General features: G+C 38.6%; 1 long non-coding RNA gene across 1 annotated transcript in view; it reads right to left on the reverse strand.

The window, feature by feature from the left end:
- The window catches only part of LOC108178230 (uncharacterized), a 78708-nt gene that overhangs the window by 16948 nt on the left and 35923 nt on the right, over window positions 1-25837 (reverse strand). The gene's annotated exons all lie outside the window — the stretch shown is intronic.

Here is a 25837-nt window from a genome sequence, read left to right on the forward strand (position 1 = left end):
TGCACCTGTCCTCACAGGGGCAGTTGCCCAGTCCCTGCAGGGAAGTGTGGTCTCAGGTTTCAGGCAGAAGGGCCAGACCCCATCTTCCACAACAACTCCCAGCTATTTCTCTACCAGTTTCCTGGCTGACTCAGAGTTAATTAAGGCTTTGCCAAGCATGTCAGGGACATGTTTTAAACAATTAAGGAAGATGTTTCAGAGAGATTTTATATAAAGTAAGCTTACTCCATACAGTGCCAATTGCTCACTCTTGAGGGCAAACTTTTAACTAATAAGAGGCTATTCCAGACATTTGCTGCCACTAAAACACCTGTCACTCGTATTTCAGGGTATATGTCTTGGATGCAGATGTTTCTCTTGTGAGTAAAAAAAAAGACATATTAAAGACAATTCCAGTTGGATTAATACCTCAAATTACTAACTTATAGAAAATTTTACACCAATTAAACTATCTAAAAATAAAAACATCTTAGGTGGATAACCTTTGATAATGAAGGCAAAGGCCCTGGGTGTGTCTGGGTTATTAGGAGTCAGTGGATGAGGGAAAGGATGCGGGGTAGACTGGATAGCCACTGAGGATCGACTCAGACACCAGGGCTAATAATTCTAGCCCTGAGATTTGCTGCCTGTGTGAACTCAGGAAAAATGTTTAGCCTCCCGAACCTAGAGTTGCCTCATCTGTAAAATAGATTAAGTAGTCCTTTCATCTTAAAATCCATGTGAAGATTGGGTAATACACGGAAATGATAACACACAATGAGTTCTCAATGTATGTATTTTTGTAGATATGTGACTTTAAGTTTTAGGAAAAACCTCTGAGTCTCAATCTTTTACTATAAAGTAATATCTATCTCATAGAGTTGTATTAAAGGTGAACAAGTGATAAATGCCATTTCTCTAAAGCTCTTTAAAACACACATTATAATACATATTTTAAAACCTGTGTATCTTTCTAGTAAAGGACCATGGAAAGAATGAAGGGTAGAGTGGACAGTCATTGGGGATCATGTCGGACAGCAGAAGCAGCATAATGTCAGGGTACTTCAAAAATTTCATAGAAAATGGAATTAAAACATAAATTTACTTTGCTACAAAAAACTTTGAAATTCATGCATAGCTTTTTTCATTAGTATGCATTTTTTTTTAACAGGGAGAGTTAGACAGTGAGAGAGCGAGAGACAGAGAGAAAGGTCTTCCTTTTCCATTGGTTCACTCCCCAGATGGCCACTACGGCTGGCGTGCTGTGCCAGTCCAAAGCCAGGAGCCAGGTTCTTCCTCCTGGTCTCCATGTGTGTGCAGGGCCCAAACACTTGGGCCATCCTCCACTGCCTTCCCGGGCCACAGCAGAGAGCTGGACTGGAAGAGGGGCAACCGGGACAGAATCCAGTGCCCAAACCGGGACTAGAACCTGGGGTGCTGGCGCCTAGTGAGCTGTGGCACTGGCCAGTATGCATTTTCCATATACTTTCTGGAGACCCTTATATGTCAAGAATGAAATAGAAATGAAGTGAATTTTTATGTGTTTGAATATCTAAAAAGAAACAGTTTGCATATATAATATTCAGATGCATGTGTTTACATGTCAGCATCAGTGATTCATGCAAAAACGTATGATCCTGCCAGAAAAGAAGCTTCAGAATTTAACTGAGTATGGCTATCCTCCCATTTCTGTGTTTTAAGTATGCAGCATAAGAAACACTCATAGATTCCCGGAAAGGGCCACACTGGTATGAGCTGGTATGAAGGAGTCCTGAATAGCTATTTTGTATATCTTTCTTATCTTTTTTTTTTAACCTATTTCCTGTACTGCAAAGAAACTCACACAGGATGCTTATGAAATAAGATCTAATTTTTCAGTCCACATATGTTACAACTGAACATCAAAAAACCCCTAGATTTCACAGAACTAACTTTTAGTGCTTTTCTAATGGAAAGCCCCATGGTGTATAGGGTTCTCATAAACCACCTTGGAATCATAAAGTTGATCTCATGCTTCTCTCTCACCTTAATGCTATCTAAGTGTCTGTCTTTTCATGCTTTCATCTTGGCACAAAATATTGTCCTACTATGTGATCTTGAAAACATTAATTTTAAAACACATCCTGTAAAGAATCTCCTCACTGTAAAATTCATAAGATGCACTTAATGTAAGTGTATAATATGGGAATTTGAAGTCCAAAATATTCAATTTTTTTTAATCAGGAACATCCAATGAGGCATGCTGCTCACAAGTCAGTTCCTAAAATTCTCAATGATACATGGTCATTCTTTTTTTTAAAAAAAGATTTTATTTATATATCAGGTAGAGTTACAGACAGAGGGAGAGACAGAGAGAAAGGTCTTCCTTCCGTTGGTGTACTTCCTAAATGGCCGTAACGGCCAGAGCTACACTGATCTAAAGCCAGGAGCCAGGTGCCTCCTCCTGGTCTCCCACGTGGGTGCAGGGGCCCAAGGACTTGGGCCATCCTCCACTGCCTTTCCAGTCCACAGCAGAGAGCTGGATTGGAAGAGGAGCAGCCGGGACTAGAACCAGCACCCATATGGGTTGCCGGCACCACAGGCAGAGGATTAACCTACTGCGCCATGGCACTGGCCCCAACAAAAAATCTAATTTTGAACAGAACTAAAAATTTTGAGTCATTCCCAAGAATTAGGTAGAGATTTTAATATGCTAGTGAAATCTACAGTTTTGATACACTGAGGAAAATTTCTGTGAGAATAACTATCATGAGGAAAAAACTGACTAAACTGATGGAGAAAAAACAAGTACCTAGTTTACAGTCCTGAAATATAAGTTGCCATGAAAGAACTCTGCTTGTGAGCTGTAAGCTCCACACCTCTGAAAAAGTTCCATGGGGTCATCACAATGGTGTATTGGGTAAATCCAACGCCTGCAATGCTGACATCCCATGTGGGCACCAGTTCGTGTTCCAGCTACTCCATTTCCCATACACTTCCCTGCTAATGGTCTTGGAAAAGCAATAAATGATGGCCCAAGAGTTTGGACCCCTGCCAAACATCTGGGAGACTTGGAAGAACCTCCTGGCTCTTGGCTGCAGCCTGGCCCAATCCTGAGCATCACAGTCACTTGGGGGAGTGAATCAGTAGATAGAAGATTCTCTCTCTCTCTCTCCTCTCTCTCTCTCTCTCCTCTATCCCCTCTCTCTCTCCTCTCTCCTCTCTCTGTAACTCTTTCAAATAAATAAATCTTTCAAACAAAGCAATTCTACATTATATTTCAACTTGGGAAAGATACAAATGCAAAAAAGAAGCCATGGTAGTAACCTGTAGGACTAGCCAACTGGGGGAAAACTTCATCTGGAGAGCAAAATTTTCCTCTATATTGTACTGAGACAGTTCTCAAGGATCACCTGCCCAATACGCTTAGAGGAAAGTTTATTCCAAAGTAATGACTACTCTCGTCCTACAAAGCAGTGATTGAGAAACAGCATAGAAAAATGGAACAAGCTGGCTGGTAACATGGCTCACTAGGCTAATCCTCTGCCTGCAGGACCGGCACCCTGGGTTTTAGTCCCGGTTGGGGCACTGGATCCTGTCCTGGTTGCTCCTCTTCCAGGCCAGCTTTCTGCTGTGGCCTGGGAGGGCAGTGGAGGATGGCCCAAGCACTTGGGCCCTGCACCCGCATGGGAGACCAGGAAGAAGTACCTGACTCCTGGCTTTGGATGGCGCAGCACCGGTCATAGCGGCCATTTGTGGGGTAAACCAACGGAAGGAAGACCTTTCTCCCTGTTTTTCTCTCACTGTCTAACTCTGCCTGTCCAAAAAAAAAAAAAAAAAAAAGAGAGAGAGAGAGAGAGAAATGGAACAAGCATGAACTCTGAATTCAGATTTCAGTTCTATTCCAAGTTCTCACTAAGTTAGAAAAGCCAATCTTTTTGGCACTTAGTTGTCAAATTGTATTAAATGAGGTCAATGGCATTTTTCTCAAAGGATTATGGTAAAGATTAGATCAAGCAATCTAAAATACCTAAGATGGTTTTATATCTACTATCTCAGCATTTTAGCATTAGCTATCATTATTACCTTTATTAGTAAAGTTACTTCAGTAACAATTCTGAACAGAAAAAAAAATGACCATGAATGTTTCTGAGAAGATTTTTAAAATTTTTCATTTCTTTACTTAAGAAGGAGGGAGAAGGAGAGGAACAGAGAGAGAGAGAGATCTTACCCAGTGGTACATTCACCAGCTGCCTGCGATAGCCCACAGCCATGGCTAAGCTGGCAGTCAGGAACGCACTGAAGCTGAGACATGTGGCAGGAAGCCAATTACTTGAGCCTTTGCCACACCTGTTAGCAGGAAGCCAGAGCTAAGAGCTGCGGCAGGTATGGAAGCCTGATACTTTGATGTGGGATGTGGGCATCTAAATCTGTTTCTTAACCACTGGGTCAAATGCCTTCCCTGGAAATTTCTTTATAATCATTGCTGTACCTAACAAATGAAAGACTGACACAGATAATTGCGCCTGCATGAGCATAGCAAGAAGTAGCAGGAGGTAGCATACAAAAAATATCAAAAATAAACTTTGCATCTGGGGGAAATATTCAGGTTCTAACTACTGAATTGGTTTATAAATTTGTATGTTTCTAAATCATGGTGCAAAAATCGTTTCAATGTGATTTTCTGCAAGTATTGAAAAAATTAAAAGACATGATACTTTTTCTTACAAAAAAATAAACTTAAATAGCATTTTTAAAAAATCTGAAGATCAGCCCATTCTAGCTCACTTTGCTTCCCTGAGATTATCCGTCTCCAGATCACAGCCCTAAAGGTCACTATATGAAATCAATCTTTTGAAAGTGAATTTCATTTTAAGTTGCATGTACTATGTCAAAGTTTCCTTCAATGAAGAAAGCACTGAAGAAATAATGTGTTATTTAGAATGATGAAAAGGAGAAACTGAAGTGTGTTAATTATACTGATGAATTTCTAGATCTCCTTGTGACACATCAACACTTGAAAGTTATCATTCAACACAAGTATTCTAACAAAGCACACAGCACTTCCTTAATCATGCTTTCTGTTATGAATGGGGGAAAGTGTGGTATGGAAGTTACCCTCACAAGAGCTGTTTCTAGCTCAGACAGTGACGCACTGATTGACTCTAGACTAGTCATTTGACAAGCCATCAGCAAATGTGTTCATTCCTACTACTTCTTTTGAACCTCAAATACCATCACTTCAGAGACAAAATCTAATTCCATAACTTTAAATATTGAACAAATCTAGGCCATTTGATAAATCTGTACAAGCGTTATATTATAACCAACAGTAAATACAGTAAGTTCAGTACAGTAGTGTTCTGAAGCTGAAAACACTAGTCACATGAATATATGAATGAAGAAGGAAATTTTATATAAGTGAATTGCTGCCAATGTGTAATATTAAAGTAAGAGGAAATTAGGGCTAGAAAATAATTATGTCAATGTAAAAATAATACCCAAAAAATGGTCACTTAATTTTAGGATGCCACCAAGCTGAGGATGTCTGTTTTCAAAGATTTACTATATTAGAACTCTCAAGACATCATTAAAAAAAATAATGATTCCAGAGATAGGGGAAACAATTGTAGTGAACCTCATGATTGTATAGTTTATAACCACCTGGAGAAAACAGCCAAGATAAGGTGGAGGCCAAAGGAACCCAAGCAAAGTCCTGTAGTCTCCCTGAGTTCAGGAGGCAAAGCTGAGCATTCAAGAGATCAAAGCAAAGAGAACCAGCAGGAAAAAGTACCAGAAAAACAAAAAGCCACGCTAAGAAATAACTCCAGACTTTTCAGAGGGCTCCACTTAAGTATTCAGATAAATACTGACTAATACTTTTCTGTGATGAAAGCACCAGAGACCAAGAAAAGAATGACTTCAAAGGATTAAAGGAAATAATACTAACACATGACATAGGAACAGGATTTGTCCCAAATGCTACAGTGGAATTTTCCAAGTATTATATAGAGTACTAAGAATGACATTGTTTATCAATAAGAAAATCAACGTTTGATGACTATTACTTTGAGCCCATCAACAAAGACTCAACTGAAAATTCCTATCAAAATGCTTTTAAGGAACTTAATCATGTCAAAGAACAAAACACAAGACAATTTATAGGGTTGCATGCAAAATAAATAAACATACAATTTCTGGCACCCAATCAAAAATTACTAGGCATACAAAGAAGCCTTAATCATGCTATCTATAATGAAGAGTAAATATTTCCCCTGAAATGATGCAGGTAATTCAATTCGTAGACAAGGACATTAAAACAGTTATTATAACTGTATCTTTTTTTAAAGATTTATTTTATTTATTTGAAAGAATTACAGAAAGAGGTAGAGAGAGAGAGAGAGGTCTTCTATCCACTGGTTCACTCTCCAAATGGCCACAATGGCCACAGCTGCCAATCTGAAGCCAGAAGCCAGGAGCTTCTTCAGGGTCTCCCATGTGGGTGCAGGGGCCCAAGGACTTGGGCCATCTTCTACTGCTTTCCAGGTGCATATCAGAGAGCTGGGTCAGACATGGAGCAGCTGGGACTTGAACCAGCGCCCATATGGGATGCTGGCACCATCAGCTGTGGCATTACCCACTATGCCACTGCACCAGCCCCAATAGAGTATCTTATATGTTAAAGACTTTAGAAGGAAGATTGAATATGTTAAATAAAATAATAGAATGTACAAAAACCACAAAACAAACTTCTAGAGATTAAAACACAATGAAATGAAATGAAAAATGCATTGGATAAGATAAATGTAATGTTGAACTACTGCAGAAGAAAATGTTAGAAAACTTGAAGACATAGCAATAAAACAATTCAAATGAAGCAAAAGGGGAAACAACTCAAAAAAGGGGAGAAGGAACTAAAGAATGAAAGGAAGGAAGGAAGAGCAATATCATGAGGTATTATCTGTTTCATGTGGTTTTGGATTTGGTTTGCTAGTATTTGTGAGAACCTTTGCATCTATGTTCATTAAAGATACAGCTCTGTAGTTTTCTTTTCGTGTTGTCTTTGGTTTTAGTAACAAAGTGATGCTAGCCTGATAAGAAGAGTTCGACAGAGTTCCATCCTGTTCAATATTTTGGAATAGTTTGAGAAGTATTGGAGTTACCTTTGAATGTTTTGCATTATTTAGTAATAAACCCACCAGGGCCTGAAATTTTCCTTGATGGAAGATCTTTTTATTACTGCTTCAATCTCATTGCTTCTTATGGATCTGTTTCGATTGTCTAAATCTTGATTTAATCATGGTAATCCAGGAATTTATCCATTTCTTCGAGGCTTTCCAGTTTTTTAGCACATAGTTCTTCATGGCAGTTTCTTAGGATCCTTTGTATTTCTACGGTGTCAGTTATAATGTCTCCTTTTTCATATCTAAATATCTGGGGTTTTTTCTCTTTTTTTCTATGTTAGTATGGTTAAAGGTTTATTTATTTTTATTAATCTTTTCAAAAAGTCAGCTTTTTGTTCTGTTGCTCTATTGTGTATTTTTGTGTTTCCATTTCATTTGTTTCTGCTCTGGTCCTCATTATTTCTACCCTCCTGCTGATTTGGGGTGTATTCTTGCTTTTCTTTGAGATGTAACATTAGATCTTTAATTTGAGACATTTTACTTTTTTTAATGTAAGAATTTAATGCTATAAAATTCCCTAATGATACTGCTTTTGCTGTATCCCACAGGTTTTGATGCATTGTTTTCATTTTCATTTATATCAAGAAAATTTTGCTTTCCTTTTTAATTTCTTCAAATTTTAAGTAATCATTCTGTAGCATGTTGTTTAATTTCCAAGTATTTATGAGTATTGTATTGTTCTTCTTGTTGTTGATTTCTAGTTTTATTTCTTTATGATCTGAAAAGACACATGGTATAATTTCAGTCTTTTTAAATTTGCTGAGACTTGATTTGAGGCCTAATATGTGGTCTGTCCTGGAAAACTTCCTTGTGTTGATGAGAAGAATTGTATCCCATGGCTGTTGAATGAGATTCCTATAAATGTCTATTAAGTCCATTTGCTCTACTGTATGTTTCAAATTTGATGTATCTTCATTGATTTTCTGTCGGGATGACCTATCCATTTATGCGAGTGGGATGCTGAAGTCACCTACTATTTCTGTATTGGAATCTATCTCTCCCTTTTAGGTCTAATAGTATTTGTTCTATATATCTGCATGATCTTGTATTGGGTAAATATATACTTATGATTGTTACATCTTCCTTCTGAATTGAACAAATAAATGTCTTTCTTTATCTCTTTTTAGTTTTTGACCTAAAGTCTGTTTTATTTAATATTAGGCTAGCCACTCCTGCTCCTTTTGGGCTTCCATTTGCCTGGTGTATCTTTTCCCAGACCTTCACTTTATTTGTTTTTTTAAGATTTATTTATTTACTTGAAAGAGTTACACAAAAAGAGACGGAGAGATAGAGAGAGAGAGAGAGAGAGAGAGAGAGAGAGAGAGGTCTTCCATCTGCTGGTTCACTCCCCAATTGGCCACAATGGCCAGAGCTGTACCGATCCGAAGCCAGGAGCCAGGAGCTTCTTCCAGCTCTCCCACATGGGTACAGGGGCCCAAGAACTCGGGCCATCTCCTACTGCTTTCCCAGGCCATAGCAGAGAGCTGGATCAGAAGTGGAGCAGCCGGGACTTGAACTGGCACCCACATGGGATGCTGGCACTGCAGGCGGCAGCCTTACCCTCTACGCCACAATGCCGGCCCCAACCCTTCACTTTCAGTCTGTATGTATCTTTGTTTGTGAAGTGAGTTTCTTATAGTTGAGTTGAGCCTTTTTTTTTTTTTTCATGCATTCAGCCAACGTAAATGTTTTGATTGGAGAATTTAATCTTGTTACAAGGTTAGAATTCACAGATAAGAACTAAGACCTGTCATTTTGTTGACTGGATAATAATCCACCTGCTCCATTAGTGAATTTGGTGTTGGCATGTGTTTTCATGTTTACTTCTAATAGAGGATGCCCTTCAGAATTTCTTGTAAGACTGGGCTGGTAGTAGTGAATTCTGTCACTTCTTTCTTATCTGGAAAATACTTTATTTGTTCTTCACATTTAAAGGATAGCTTAACCAGAAATAATATTCTTGGCTGGAAGTTTTTTTTTTCCTTTTAAGACCTTGACTATATCATCCCACTCTTCTGGTCTGTAGGGTTTCCTTTGAGAAGTCCAATGTTAATTTAATTGCTTTTCCTTAATAATTTGACACTTTTCTCTACTGTCTTTAGGATTCTCTCTTGGTCTTTAACTTTTGACAATCTGATGACAATATGCCTTGTAGAAGATCTTTTTTGGTCAAGTTTGCCTGGGGTTCTTTGAGCTTCTCGTACCTGATTGTCCATGTCTTTTTCAAGACCTGGGAAATTTTCAACTATTATTTCAGCTAGCAGTTTCTCAATGCCTTTTTCCTTTTCTTCTCCTTCGGGAATACATATAATATTAATACTTGATCATTTAATGGTGTCCTATATTTCATGTAGACTTTCTGCATTTTTTTAAATTTTTTCTCTTTCTTTATATCTGATTAGGTTTTTTCAAATTCTTGTCCTCAAGGTCACAAATTCTTTTCTCACAAATTCTTGGTCTGTTCTGCTATTAAAGCCCTTAATCATATTTTTATTTCAATGACTAAATATTTTATCTCCAAAAGTTTGACTTGTTTCTTAATTACTTCTATCTCCTCAGTAATATTTTCACTCATGTCATTCATTGATTTCCTCATTTCTTTAATCTATCTGTATTCTCTCATCTCACTGAGATGTGATTCCTTACAATCACATTTCTAATTACTTACAAAACTATTATAAAATGTTTTTCCTCCAAGCTCCACAGACACAATTTCACATAGATGCCATCTTTCATAATTTTATCCCTGATAAAAACAAATGGAGGTAATACTTGCCCAATTGGATACAGTGAACCAAAGTTCATTCATGTAACCTGGCCAGTATCGCCATCTAACCACTATATTTTCTTTTTTCTTTGTCTTTATTTTTTATTTATTAAGAGACAGAGAGACAGAGTAAATGGGGAGTGGGGACAGAGGAAAAGATGGGAGGAAAAAAGAGATTCCATCTGCTCATTCACTACCAAAATGTTCATAACAGCTGAGGTTGAGCTAAGCCAAATGCCAGGAACAGGGAATTCATCAAGGTCTCCCACATGGGTGGCAGAAACTCAACAACCTGAGCTGTTACTTACTGCATCCGAAGGTGAATAAAGCTGGCATTGGGACAGGGACAAGACCAAACCCAGGCACCATCATATGGGATATGTGTCCCAAGTAACATCGTCACCACTAAGCCAAACACCCTGACAATAACCAATATATTTTCTAGCAGAGATGACCTTCCTTCTCTTTTTAATGACTTAAAGTGACAATTTAGACTAATACCAAAGGGGAGAACAGACTACACATCCTGCTCTGTATGCCATTTTCCACAATTACTGAAAAGAAACAGAAACCCAGGATAGGGAAACCTAAAACTTTGTAAATTAATGGAGGAGCCTTGAGTATAAAATGTCCTATCACTGAAGCAAAATAAATACATAATTTTAAAAATTACTTTAGAGAGCAGATAGTAATTTGTTTTTCTAGAATTATTAGTAGTTTTGTTTACATTCTTTTCCTTCAAAATAGGAAGGGGGGGGGTGGCGCTGTAGTGTAGTGGGTAAAGCCGCTGCCTGCAATGCCAGCATCCCATATGGGTGCCGGTTCGAGACCCAGCAGCTCTGCTTCCGATCCAGCTCTCTGTTATGGCCTGGGAAAGCAGTAGAAGATGGCCCAAGTGCTTCGGTCCCTGCACCCACATGGGAGACCTGGAAGAAGCTCCTGGCTCCTGGCTTTGGAACGGTGCAGCTCCAGCCATTGTAGCCATCTGGGAAGTGAACTAGCAGATGGAAAACCTCTCTCTCTCTCTGCCTCTCCTCTCTCTGTGTAACTGTAACTTTCAAGTAAAATAAATAAATCTTAAAAAAAAAAAAGGAAGTTGTAGAAAACGAAAGTGAAGCTAAGGGAAATGCAGAACTTTTTCCAATAATATCACACCTTTCTGGAAGGAGGGCCCTATCAGGCCTCCAGAGGGTTAGGGGTTGAAATGAGAGCTGTGAGTAGAAGCTACTGAATTAGACTACTAGCAAAGAAGGAACATACTTTCTCAAGGCAAAGCTATTTCTTGAGACATTTGAGACCTGAGCATGGAGTGGGGAACAATTTGGCCTTCTCTATTTAGTACCTCGTAACAGCTGTGTGATTTTGGGTGTGCTATTTAATCTCCCAAACCTTCATTTGATTATCAAACATGAGACTAGTTACATATATTTCATAAGGCAGATGTAAATACTAAATGGCATCATCTTCCTAGACTGCTCAACATGATGAATATTCTCAGGAGCTGATGGGTATGCTTGTATAAGAAGTTAATTATAACAGACACTTCTGACTTGGGTCCTTAACATATGAATAGAACAGTAAACTAAATATTACGCTCTAGGTAACTTTTTTTTTTACCATCTTTGCTTCCCCTCTGTTAACTTTTATGGATATCATCAAGTAATATCCATACGTTTTACTTGTTTCATCAAATGATATCCATAAAAGATGGTAAGACATACAGATGAAAGAGTTTTAAAGTGTTATGAAATGAGTGGGAAAACAGACACCAAAAATGAGTTGCAGGACTAGAGAGACATAGGGAAGTAGGATATACTGACTGCATTATAAAGAACTGTCAGTAATGGGTAGCATTTAAAGAAATTATAAAGATAACCAGTAGAAAAAACATGCAAACCCTCATGTCCCTGCCTATTTGGTATTAGTTGCCAACTTTTGTCTTCTGAGAACACCCTGTACTCAACTTTAATATATGTTTTGAAATTTCCCATTTATTATTATTATATTTATACTTGACTGCATGCTTTTCACATTTTTTAAACACTCCAATTGTATGATTAGCAGTAAGCAATGCTTCTTTTTTTTTTTTTTTGCTTTTTTTTTTATTTAATGAGCATAAATTTCCAAAGTACAGCTTATGGATTACAATAGCTTCCTCCCCCCCGTAACTTCCCTCCCACCCACAACGCTCCCCTCTCCCACTCCCTCTCCCCTTCCCTTCACATCAAGATTAATTTTCAATTATCTTCATATACAGAAGATCAATTTAGCATATATTGAGTAAAGATTTCCACATTTTGCTCTCACACAGAAACACAAAGTGTAAAATACTATTTGAGTACTAGTTATAACATTAATTAAACACCTAAGAGTAACTGTGTATTAATTACAGAGTTCAACCAATAGTTTTAAGTAGAATATACAATGCAACTTTTGTATTGTTGTGGCTCCCCTCCCCAACCTCCCTCCCTCCCATGGCCCTCCCCTCTCCCACTCCCTCTCCCACTCCCCCTCTCATCCTGCCCTTCATCACGTTTCATTTTCAATTACTTTCATATACTGAAGATCAACTTAGTATATACTAAGCAGGGATTTCAACAGGCTGCACTCACACAACCGAACCAGGTATAGGGTATTGTTCGACTAGTAGTGTTGTTTTTGAGTTTCATAGTTAAACACATTAAGGACAGAGATCCTGCATGGGGAGCATGAACCCAGTGACTCCCGTTGTTGATTTAACCACTGGCACTCTTATTTATGACGTCAGCAATCACCCGAGACTCTTGCTATGAGCTGTCTAGGCTATGGAAGCCCCTTGAGTTCACCGACTCTGAATTTGTTTAGTCAAAGCCTTATCACAGTGGAGATTCCTTCCTCCCTTCAGAGAAAGGCGCCTCTCTCTTTGATGGCCTGATCCTTCTGCTGGGGTCTTGTTCACCAGGATCTTTCATTTAGATTGTTTTTTGCACCGTGTCATGGCTTTCCATGCCTGTGAGACTCTCATGGACCTTTTAGTCAGATCCGAATGTCCCAAGGGTTGATTCTGAGGCAGGAGTGCTGTTTTGGGCGTTTGCCATTCTATGAGTTTTTTGTGTGTCCTGCTTCCCCCGCAGGATCATTCTCTCCCTTTTGATTCTATCCTTCATTATTTGCTTACACTGGTCTTATTTGTGTAATCTCTTCAACACTTACCCTATCTTTTTGATCGGTTGTGTATTTATATTTATCACTTTACCAAGTGTGCTGGCATTGGGACCTGCCTCCTTGGTAAGGTTGAGTAACAATGCTTCTTTCAAATAACACTATGGTAGGAAAGGTACTGCTGCCAGTCAGTGCCATAAAATAGTAGTGCCTGCATATCCTTGTTCAGAGACTCCAGAGAAAACTCAGTTTGGAATCCCAAAATGTACTCCAAATCTCCCTAAATCCATAAGAGTTCAGAAGACTGTGTCTGGATAGAAGGTAGTGGGCAGTGGTAGGACACTGCTTCCGATGCTACAACCTAGGAGAAAAAAAAAAAAAACAAGAAATTTCTAAAAGTATCATATTTTTAAAATCAGAGAGCTGTAGAAGCAGAGAAATAAATTAAGTAAAATCAGAAAGGGAAGAGACCTTCGTAGGTAGGCTGAGATCACTGGCCATTTTCTTCCCTGGAAATGCAACTCTCAAGCATGGGCATGGAGTTTTAGACTAGGCAGAGAAATGCTATACAGAAACAGAGGGGCATAGCAGCAGAACCTTTGGCAAGCCACAGGAGCTGACAGGATGGATTAGAATCTAGAAGAGACCAAACACACAGCAAGTTCTCGACTTTCGACATCTGTTTTGTGCCCTTGCTGCACCCTGAAAAGCTGCGTGAGATTCCCATCAGTTTGCACCTTGATGGCTTTCTAGAAAGACACCTGCCATGCACGACTGCTAAGTAAACCTATCAGAAAAAGAAACTTGGGAGGACTTTACTGCCTCACATCTATCAAGAATACAAACTCCTTGCACAGAGACTGGAACTCAAATTCTTACTCTAATCCATCCTGTTTCAATCACCTAGGACTGATATTCCAACTAACAAAAGGTGGGTGGTGGAGGTAATTGAATAGATGCTGATTTCCTTCCCTTTCTATGCTGAGCATCAAATGATATCCATACAGGTGAAAGAGTTTTAAAGTGTTACGAAATGAGTGGGAAAATAGATACCAAAAATGTGTTACAGAAGGACCAGAGAGACATAGGGAAGTAGGATATACTGGTTGCATTATAATGAATTGTCAGTAATGTATACCATTTAAAGAAATTATAAAGATTACCAATAGAACAAACATAAAAACCCTCATGCCCCTGCCTATTTGGTATTAGTTGCCAACTTTTGTCTTCTGAGAACACCCTGTACTCAACTTTAATAAATGTTTTGAAATTTCCCATTTATTTTTCTCTCTCCAGAGTAACACTTATCCCTGGAATCCCTAATACCATAAGAGTGACTAGTATACAATAAATATGTACTAAACAGTTGCCAAATAGTTGAACAAACCTTCAAATTAATCAGGATGAATACAGACACAACTATAACAAAAATATTCCATAATACATATTTACATTTTTTAAAAACCTATTTGAGAGACAGAGAAAAAGAGAGTATACTCCAACCCACTGGTTCACTCCCCAAATGCCTGCAGCATCTGGGGCTGGGTCAGGCTAAAGCTGAGAGCTGGGTACTCAATCCAGGTCTCTTACCACTTCAGCCATTACGGCTACCTCCCAGGCAGAAAGCCGGAGTCAAGAGTTGGAGAAAGGAATGGAACCAACGTGTTGTATTATGAGACTGGGGCATGTTAACTACTAGTAAATGCCCACTCCCAATTTGTATTTCGAAATAATGAAAAAAAAAGCATACCACAACATGCTGAAAGAACTGGTTATTTAATCTGCTCATATATAAGACAACTGGAGGTCTGTCAACAAAGATGGAACTGTGGTTTCCTGAGGTCATCAGGAACTGAGATTCTTTTGTATTTCTGCTAAGTCATTCTTGCTGTCTGAATTTCCATCCTTTGAAATCTCATAGTTGCTCAGACAGGTGGAAAAGGGGGAAAGGCAAAGAGATAAAGGTATACTGGCAGGATCTGCCCTCCTTCAAAGTGCCTGGAAGTGTAATGGCACAGAGTAATTAAGTAACATTTGTTGAATGAATATAATGAACCAACTCTCATGACCATGTCTACTTGGGGTTAGGTGCCACATTTTACTTTCTCAGAATACATTATACTCTACTTGGTAAATTTAATACAGGTCTTGAGAGTTCCCATTTATTTGTCTCTCTATAGAATAGCACTCACCTCCTGGATTCCCTGATGCTCAGAAGAGTGACTAGCATAAATAAGCATGTAATAAATAGCTGCCCAATAGTTGAACAAATTAGTGTAAGTCTCAGCCGTTAACCCATTCACTGAATAATACTTTAATAGCTCATGTATACTGGGTACTACTCTGAATATTTGAGAAAAACAAGAGCATGTCTCATGATTTTCCATTCTAGTTGGGAGAGGCAAAATCAAAATAAACCTGAAACATCAGATTAATTAGCATCTTAGAATCTATTTAGTGCCATGAAAGGAAAAGCAGATAAAGATGACTGAGAGCCAGGATGGGGAGAGGTGGCCAATTCCAATTTCAATGACCATCGCTATAGGAGGCCTCATTGAAACGACGTTTGACCAACAACTTGAAGGATGTGAAGGAACTAAGCAACTACTCATTAGGAGATTTTCTAGGCAGAAGGAACAAGCAGTGCACAAACCCCATGGCAAGAATTGCTCTGATAGGTTGAAAAGTAGTTGGGATCAGTGTAGCTGAAGGAAGTGAGAGAAGGGAAGGGTGAAAGGTGCTGAGGTCAAGAAGTCATAAAGGAATCAAATGAAGTCAGGCCTCACAGGCACATATAACAGTTTTGGGGTTTTCTTTAGGTTAAATGGGGACAGCATCCAAAAACATGTTTTAAAGTAAGTATTTTTCATGAGTAACCCTTAAAGAGAGAATGACATTAGCACTGGAACTAGTTTGGAGAAGACTTGTTTGGAATGTTGAATTAACATCCATATGTATTCACTGATCAAAACGTATTTAATTTTAGAAAAATTACTCTAATTTTTTTCCTTACTAAACTCTATTCCTTACCATAAAGAAATGAATTTGTTTCAGTTTATTTTGACTATGTTTCAACAAATGTCATGCTTATCCGTTAAAATCATGCAAAAAATTTATTTCAGAGAAGTTTTCTTTGCTTGTAGAGCTTGACTGAAAGACTACAGATTCTACTGGAACATGGGAGACACAGTCCCATGTTCTAAGCTTTCAACAATCCATTGAGGTGCTCTATTTTTCCTCCTAATTTCACAAAGGAGGGCTGTTACCAAAGACAAAGGTTTCACAGTGAAAGCAGTTATTCATATTCTATCTACACACTCAGAAGCCAAAGAAGTTAGGGATGTATAAAATGAGAGAAGGAAGGAGGAAGGGAAGATAGTTCACATATAAAAATGCAAGAGTTTTATCAAGTTGAACAGTTGGAAAAGAACAAACAATGCTTATTGGAAAGAAGAAATATAGCCAGATAATAACAACATTTCTCCATAAATGTGGATGCAGTTTTAATCATTGATATCAATTATTGCTACTCAGCAATAGCTAACATAGTCATAGACGTTACTTGATATAATCATAGAATTTTTCACCTTTCTATGGGATCATAAACATCTGTGTCAGTATCATCTTATAGTTGTTTCTAGCATAACAGGTGTTTGATTTCAAAGCTAGGAATGCTTTCTACCAGAAAAAAAGTCTCAACATTTCAAATCTATTTAATGGTTAGTTCAAATAATATTTTGTACAAAATACAACTTTTCTCATAAAATAGAAGTTAAATGGTGAAATCATACATCCTGTATGATATTACTCTATTATCTTTGAAACAGATCCAAATAGGAGGGGAATTCTGTATAAAGGGGAAAAATCCTAATATACTGATAATCTTGGTCTCAGCAGCTTTTATTTTTCTATGAATAGTAAATAATGATTCATCTTAAGATACTTAAAACATAAAGACATTTTATAGAGGGTAGACTATGCAATGTGGTCATCTACCACTTACGTTCGTTAAAGGATATCATTTCCAGGAGTGAGCAGGACCACACAATTAATGACATCAAAACCATCCTATCACTGCAGTTTCCTTGGGAATGAATGATTGCTGTCTCATAACTAACAGTGAACTCAGGAGATAAATATATCTGTTTCAGAGACCTTCATGGATTTTGTTAGTGTCACTTTAACATTTCCAATACTAATCCCACTCCTTCCTGGCTTCCCTGCCTCCTTGCACATACCCAACCTCACACTGCAATCTGGGACAAGCAACACTCAGTCTCTATCACATGGGGAGGCAAACATGTGAAAAAAGAAACTCCATGCTAGAAATGGAACAAACACCCACACAAACCAGGCTTCTTTTACTTTTTCCATGCAATGTTTTTGATATGCTAAGATTTTACTGTCTCAACTAAGGGCAATGTCAAAACAGAATCAACTATGGAGAAAGGGCCAAAGTCACAAATAAGACACCAAATAGGGATGATGTGAGAGCTTAAAACCTTACAATGACAACAAAGAGAAGACAAAATTTTCTCAAAGTTACCTGATTTTCACAATTAAAATTACATTTTATAGCAGTTTATAAGTTTTTGTCTTCTGAGACAAAAGATAAAACAAGATTATGAGTTGTTCTAACTATGAGTTCCCACCAAATACACTGCCCTGGTTTTCTGCATTATCTACCCTCTTCACAACAGAGGAAAATGACAAGTTAGCTAATTTGATCAAACTCACACACACCAGGCAAAGTTATAACTTGGATTGAGCTCATAGTCCTGTGAAATGCAGAAAGCTTAACATTTCACTAAAATTCAATAAGCCAAAAGTTCTTTATTCATTTTTTTTAAATTAAAAAAAGGGAATAAATCAATCAGTTGAAAAGGACAGGAATTGGATTACGATGGTGGAGCAGGAAGGGAGCTTACTGCTCTAGTCTATGAGAAGATAGTTTAAAAAGTGGAAAGAGTACAGTGTCAGGGAAGAGTCAGGGAGAAAACTATGGAAATTAAGCGACACAGTGGACCTACGTGGAGGGCACAGATGCACACGACTTGGGACACCAGCAGCCAAAATAGTCTATCTGGGGGTGGGAGTGGGGTAGGAGGGCGGGTATGGTGGGGAGAATCACTATACTTAAAGCTGTACTTATGATATTTATACTCCTTAAATAAAAGGTTTCTTTGGGAAAAAAATTAAAAAATAGAATTAAAAATAAAAATTTAGATCAGGCACAGGAAATTCTGGAATACCACAGACCATAAGTACCCATAGTAACAGTAAAAATCATGCTAAGGGTGGCCACTGTTTATAAACATCCAGTGGGTTTGACATTAATATTCAGAAAAAATAATACATACATACATAAACAGATACAAAAATTGAAAAAAATACCATTCTTGTATTAATGAGCAATAAGTAGTTTGACTTTTGTAAGAACAGAGTACATCAGGCAGCCTTGACTTTTTTCAAAGAAAATCACATAATTAACCTGAAAAAAATGAAGCAAATAAGTCACTGTTTTTAACTACTTTAATGTTTAGTAAGACAAAAGGTAAATCATTGAAATAGTTATTGGAAACTTGACATTATAATCCATTCATTGAACTGAGTCCCTAAGATTTATAACTTATCTACCTAGCAAATTCCCTCTGTGTACCAACCTTTCAGAACTTTCACTTTCACATCCATGCTACATGTTATGTACTGAGCATCCCACCCCAGTTCCAGGTAATTCTGCACTGTTCTTACAGCATATACACCGTCCTTACACACTCTACTTAGTTGGACTTGGGAATAAGGCACTTGCTGAACATTTAACAGAGTAAGTTGTGACTGCATTCTCTTGTTCAAATGATTATAAATGAGAAGGTTATAATAAATAAAAATGAATCAATGCAGTGCAAAATTAACTACAGGAAAAATATCAATCAAGGATTCTTTTAGTATATTCAAAAATAACTTGGAAAATAGGCCTTATAGAATCTCATGAGCCCAGTTCACTAATGGTCCTAAATTCAATTTTCTTATAAGCTCTCAAATTACAGAAAATAGATACTCAATGTTTACTTTAAGTTGATTAGATCAGGGTGAGAAAAGAAACCAGATGCTTATCTTGCTCAGTTGCATTTACTGAGATCACTGAACTTCAGAGCTGGTAGATATTTGCTCTTATTAAAATTCTGTCAGCACATTTCTTTGTTTAGAAAACAAAACCAGAAGCAACTTTAAAAGTTTAATCTTTTCAGTCGCAAAAGACAGAAAGTAGGCATCAATGTCCCCATCAACACTCCATACAAACATAAAGATTCTTCAAACTCACTTTTGTCGAAGCTTTTTCAAATAAACTCTATTAAAGTTAGCTAAAACATTTTTGGTAACCCTACTAATAAGCATTGAAGACTCCAAAGGCCACAGGAGCCAAAAAAGGCCCAGGTAGTGAGTCAACTTAATGAGGAGTCACAGATGAGCTATCCGGCATTCATTCCCTGACAACTGAGGGGTAAGGCTCACAAAACTGTCTTTTAGAGTTCATTTTAAGGTTTGTAAAGCTGTATGTTTACATACAGGATTCATTCTTCCATGATCCTTAAACACAAAGATGTTTCTGCTTATGGAATGCCATTTATCTCTCAGCTGTGTCCTTTTGTACTTTCCACAGGTTACTGAATACAAATACTACAAGACAAGGCAAAAAACAAACAAAAACCCCTATTGATTCTGTAACAAACGTAATAGTGCTTTGCTTTCTTTCCTGGTTTTTCAGAATTAACTATTCCTTCTGTGTTCCGTCCTCAGCACATGGACTCTAATGGCACCACTCACTTTGATTACTTGTTTAAACATCTGCCTGGCCTACTACATGTTGGACCCCTAAGGATACGGATTCACTTAGCATTATATTTGCAGTACCTTACATCTACCACGTTGCAGAAATGCAATGAAAGTTTGTCGAATTAAGATATTCTGCTTCGGGCCCGGTGCTGTGGCGCAGCGGGTTAATGCCCTGGCCTGAAGAGCCAGCATCTCATATGGGTGCTGGTTCGTGTCCCAGCTGCTCCACTTCCGATCCAGCTCTCTGCTATGGCCTGGGAAAGCAGTACAAGATGGCCCAAGTCCTTGAGCCCTGCATCCGCGTGGGAGACCTGGAGGAGGCTCCGGGTTTCTGGCTTCCAATTGGCACAGCTCCAGCCATTGCAGGCATTTAGGGAGTGAACCATCAGTTGAAAGACCTCTCTCTCTCTCTCTGCCTCTCCTCTCTCTAACTCTTTCAAATAAATAAATAAATAAATAAATAAAATAAATCTTAAAAAAAAGATACTCTACTTCAAATGTTCAAAATTTCTATTTATGTCACTGACTCTTCCACTACAGATAAATTTTTTAAAGGAGTTCCGTTTCTTTCTTTTGTTTATTATGTATTTATTTGAAAGTTACATAGAAAGGTAGAGAGGTCTGTCATCCCCTGGTTCACACCCCATATGGCTTCAATGGCCCGAGCTGAGCCGATCCAAAGTCAGGAGCCAGGAGCTTCTTCTGGGTCTCTCTCCAATGTGGGGATAAGGGCCCAAGAATTTGGGCCATCCTCCACTGCTTTCCCAGGTGCATAATCAGGGAGCTGAACTGGAAGTGAAGTAGCCAGGACTTGAACTAGCACCCATATGGGATGCTGGCACTGCCAGCCAGGGCTTTAACCCCCTGAACCAGAGTCCTAGCCCCTATTTTTATTTTTTATTTATTTATTTTTATTTTTATGACAGGCAGAGTGGACAGTGAGAGAGAGAGACAGAGAGAAAGGTCTTCCTTTGCCATTGGTTCACCCTCCAATGGCCACCGTGGCCGGCGTGCTGCGGCCGGCGCACCACGCTGATCTGAAGGCAGGAGCCAGGTGCCTCTCCTGGTCTCCCATGGGGTGCAGGGCCCAAGCACTTGGGCCATCCTCCGCTGGCCTGGAAGAGGGGCAACCGGGACAGAATCCAGCACCCCGACCGGGACTAGAACCCGGTGTGCCAGCGCCGCTAGGTGGAGGATTAGCCTATTGAGCCACGGCGCCGGCCCCTATTTTTATTTTTAAAATATAATCTCATACTCACCAATGTCCTTCATCCCCTAATTCCTAACATCCACCACAAAATTTAAGCATTATTATTGAGGCTCAACATCAGTTTAATAGATATCAAGGTTAAAAATCATTCAGCAAAACATTCCTTACTACTTCTCAGCTAGTAGGAATTATTAGATTCAAAATGGAAAATCAATCAAACAAAAATTAAAATGTTCCTCATTTTCACCATTGAAATTAATAACCATAATCTGAAATGTTTTACTGAGCCAGTCTTCTTGATATTTTAAAATACAACACTTAGGATTTTTCTTACAGAGGAAACTATTCTGTATGTCACTAAAATAGTATGCACATGTCATTTAAACAATGCACAGATGCACGGCACCAAACGTGAACTCTAATGGACTTTGGTGATAATGATATATCATAATAATTTTGATTATAATAAATATATTACATTGGAGCGGGCGCTGTAGCGCAGTGGGTTAAAGCCCTGGCCTAAAGTGCTGGCATCCCATATGGGCGCCGGTTTGAGTCCCGGCTGCTTCACTTCCAATCCAGCTCTCTGCTATGGCCTGGGAAAGCCGTAGAAGATGGTTCAAGTCCTTGGGCCCCTGCATCCATGTGGGAGACCTGGAGGAGGTTTCGGCACAGCTCCGGCTGTTGCGGCCATCTGGGGAATGAACCATTGGATGGATGACCTCACTCTCTGTCTCTCTCTGTCTCTCTGCCTCTCTTCTCTCTGTGTAACTGACTTTCAAATAAATAAATAATTTTTTTAAATATATATATATATAACATTGTGGAGGGGTGATGACAGTGGTAGAGGTTGGAGTAGGGTGATGGGGGGATAATAAGCCAGGAACTCAATATAGTTTTCCTATGTTGGTGGCAGGGACAACTGTTTGAGTTCATTACTCCTCCCAGGATGCGCATTAGCAGTAAGCTAGAACTGGGGGTGGAGCCCTGGATCTCTGAAATGGTATGCAGGTGTCCTAAATGGCATCTAAACCTGTAAGGCTGTTCTGAAATCCTTGCAATTCCAATCAAAGTCATTGTTTCCAAAAAAGTTACTATTTGATGTCTTTCCTTAATGAATTTAACAAGAGTGGTCGGACTACCACAGTGAGAGATCTTTAGGGAACTCTCAGTGCCCTGCCATGGACTTGTAAGCCCTTGCTGATACAACTGGACCACAACTGCCTTGCTGTGGCACAAAAGGATTTGAGCGGCTAGCAAGCAGCAGCTGAGAGAGTATACACATTATGGCATCACCAGGATGACTTCTACATTCAATCATAATGCAGGATTGAGTCTGAGTCTGAAAGCAAGCAACTGTAACTACTTGCAATGCTTGAACTTGACAGTCTATATTAGAGTAAATAAATGTTGGGAGGTTTAAAGCAATTACTTTACAATTTACAATTTACCCCTTATGTATTAAGGGGTAAATATTTATTTTGGTCTTGGACTACAATTTCCTAACAGTATCAAAAGAACATTATTTCTCGGCCAGCGCCGTGGCTCACTAGGCTAATCCTCCGCCTTGCAGCGCCGGCACACTGGGTTCTAGTCCCAGTCGGGGTGCCAGATTCTGTCCCGGTTGCCCCTCTTCCAGGCCAGCTCTCTGCTGTGGCCAGGGAGTGCAGTGGAGGATGGCCCAAGTGCTTGGGCCCTGCACCCCATGGGAGACCAGGAGAAGCACCTGGCTCCTGCCATCAGATCAGCGCGGTGCGCCGGCCATGGCGGCCATTGGAGGGTGAACCAACGGCAAAGGAAGACCTTTCTCTCTGTCTCTCTCTCTCACTGTCCACTCTGCCTGTCAAAAAAAAAAAAAAAAGAAAGAAAGAAAGAAAGAAAGAAAGAAAGAAAGAAAGAACATTATTTCTACAAATTACTTTTACTATCTAAAGAGGGTTCAGTTCTTTGAAAAATTAGAAATTCACTATTTCTCAAATTCATTTGGCCCCAGAAGTTTTGCTGCTGCTGTTCTGGGATGCTTATTAACATCCAAAGGAACTACTAGTGCAGAATAATGCTTGGGAAATTGTCGATATATTTAGATGACAATAATATTGGGCCATTTTTATTTAAAATAATATTTTATATCTGAAATTAATACATTATAAGAATAAAAAGAAATAATGAAATAACAAATAGGAGAAACATAGGAAAAACTACCAGACATGATAATGGGTGTCAGAGGTCAATAGTCCGCATTATATATAAAAATATTTATATTAAAGATAGTCTCATTAAAGTCAGGAAAATATTATGTTTATTATTTGGCAATGTTTGCCACATTCTAGTTATGCAATCAAACAAAAATAAAATGTACTATAAACACCAAGAAAAAAACATTGGGCCATTTTAAAAATCATTTTCCTCTAACATAACTTACAATTTTCTAGCAGATTAAAAGGTTAGTATAGGGGGGCTGGCGGTGTGGCTTAGTGGGATAAACCTCCACCTGAGGAGTTGGCATCCCAAATGGGCACTGGTTCTAGTCCTGGCTGCTCCTCTTCCAGTCCAGCTCTCTGCTATGGGAAGCAGTGGAAGGTAGGCTCCTGCACCCACATGGGAGAGCTGGAAGAAGTTCCTGGCTCCTGTCTTCCCATTGGCCCAGCTGTGGCTATTTAGAGAGTGAACCAGTAAATGCAAGAATTTCTCTCCCTTTCTGTCTATAACTCTACCTCAAGTAACAATAACAAAATTTAAAAAAAAAAGGCTAGGAAACAAACAGCATGAGTGATGATGATTTTAACAGAAAAATAAGTATGGACTGAATCACAGGAAGTATACAAACAAATGCCTTTCCGTCATCAGTCTTGGCGCCTTATCAGTTTTGTCTGGGTCACTTCAAAAGAAGTCAGTTTATCTCACTAGTGCTCTTTCCTACTGAATCATGTTATCTTTCTAACATCAAATGATGTCTGTTGCATACAATATAAAATATGCTCGTGACTATGTATAAGTGAACTTTATAAGATTATGAATGTTTTCTTCATATATTCTTTTTCAAAAATATTTATTCATTTATTTGAAAGTCAAAGTGAAAAAGAGAGGAACAGACAGAGATCTTCCATCTGCTGGTTCACTTGCCAGATGGCCACAAAGGCCAGGGGTGCCAGGCCAAAGGCAGGAGCCAGGAGCTTCATTTAGGTTTCTCACATGGGTGGCAAGGGCCCAAACACTTGGGCCATCTTCCACCTCTTTTTCCCAGGCAATTCGCAGGGAGCTGGATTGGAAGTGAAGCAGCTGGGACATGATCCAATGCCCACATAGAATGCCAGTATCACGGGTGGCAGCTGTACCTGAAATGCCATAACACTGGCCCCCCAAATATTCTTTATCCTAATGACAGAACCAGGACAGAAAAATAGTCTCCTCCCATTTACAAGCTTTATCTAATATAAACTGCTGTCCTTTAGTGACAAAATCCAAAGGAAATGTAAATGAATACTCTTTGAATAAGCCACATTCTACACAAACACTTTAAGAGCTTATATTGTACTTACCCTTCTACACTGAGAGGTGATTAGTCAGTCATTTAGTTTCTCGTTTTTGTTTTTTTTTTTTCTAAATTTCAATCTCAATTAATGAGAGACTATATTTCTCTGGAGATACTGCCAAGATTTAGAAGATCATCTAAATACATATTTTGGGTCTATCCAAATACATTCTTACTTTACCCTGAGCTGCTTTCCCTCTGATATTGTGTGATTGTTTAGGATCAGTATATTACATATTATATCATATTTTTATGGCAAACATTCTCTTATTTATTTATAGGTTTTCATATATTTTGTTCTTTTCCTAGGAATTATTATGTAAAAAATCAATGTGGTATGATAGTTATAGTACTAATAAATATTAGACTAATATTAAAAGTTACATATGCCATAAAATCATCTTATGTGTCACACACCTTGACAAGTACTCACATGAGAATTCCCTGTCTTGGATCTAAAGGATGAGTGTTGAAGTGGGAAAAAGTGACATTAACAACTAATAACATTCCTTCCTGCTAGATATATTAAAAAAATCAGATTTTTTTAAACATTGCTTCCTGTAAAAGAAAAAGAACAAACTTTTACAAATAATGTGATCAAGAGAATTTTACAATCAAGAGCTAGGACCAGGGGTTAAGCTGCCACCTCTGGCACTGGCATCACACGTGGGCACTGGTTTGTCGTGGCTGCTCCACTTCCTATCTAGCTCTCTGCTAATACATCTGGGAAAGCAGTGGAAGATGGACCAATGTCCTGGGGCCATGGTACCCATATGGGAGACCCAGAAAGAGTCCTGTCTGGGCCCCTGACTTTGGCCTGGATCAATGCCAGCCATTGCTGCCATTTGGGGTGTAAACCACAAGATGGAGGATCTGTGTGTGTGTGTGTGTGTTGTATCCCTCTTTTTCTATCACTCTGCCTTTCAAATAAATAAAATTAATCTTAAAAAATAACTATCTAAAGCATGAGAATGGGAGAAGAGGTAACAACTCTAATATTGATTTCTATGTGACACAATAAGTACAACAAATGAAAGATTTTATTGGAATATGCATTTTTAAGGAAGAAACAAGCATCTCCTAGAACCAGACTGATCTGCCAATGCTTTAGACACGTGACATACGTGAGAGTGCTTCTACAGGTTAAATATTTTTTCTCTTTCTTTCTAATCAAGTGACCTGCTCTCATTTGGTTAAGTTTCAACCACAAG

The sequence above is a fragment of the Oryctolagus cuniculus genome, chromosome 13, assembly GCF_051225735.1.
Source record: "Oryctolagus cuniculus isolate XC-2025 breed Fujian yellow rabbit chromosome 13, ASM5122573v1, whole genome shotgun sequence".
Classification (NCBI taxonomy): Eukaryota; Metazoa; Chordata; class Mammalia; order Lagomorpha; family Leporidae; genus Oryctolagus; species Oryctolagus cuniculus.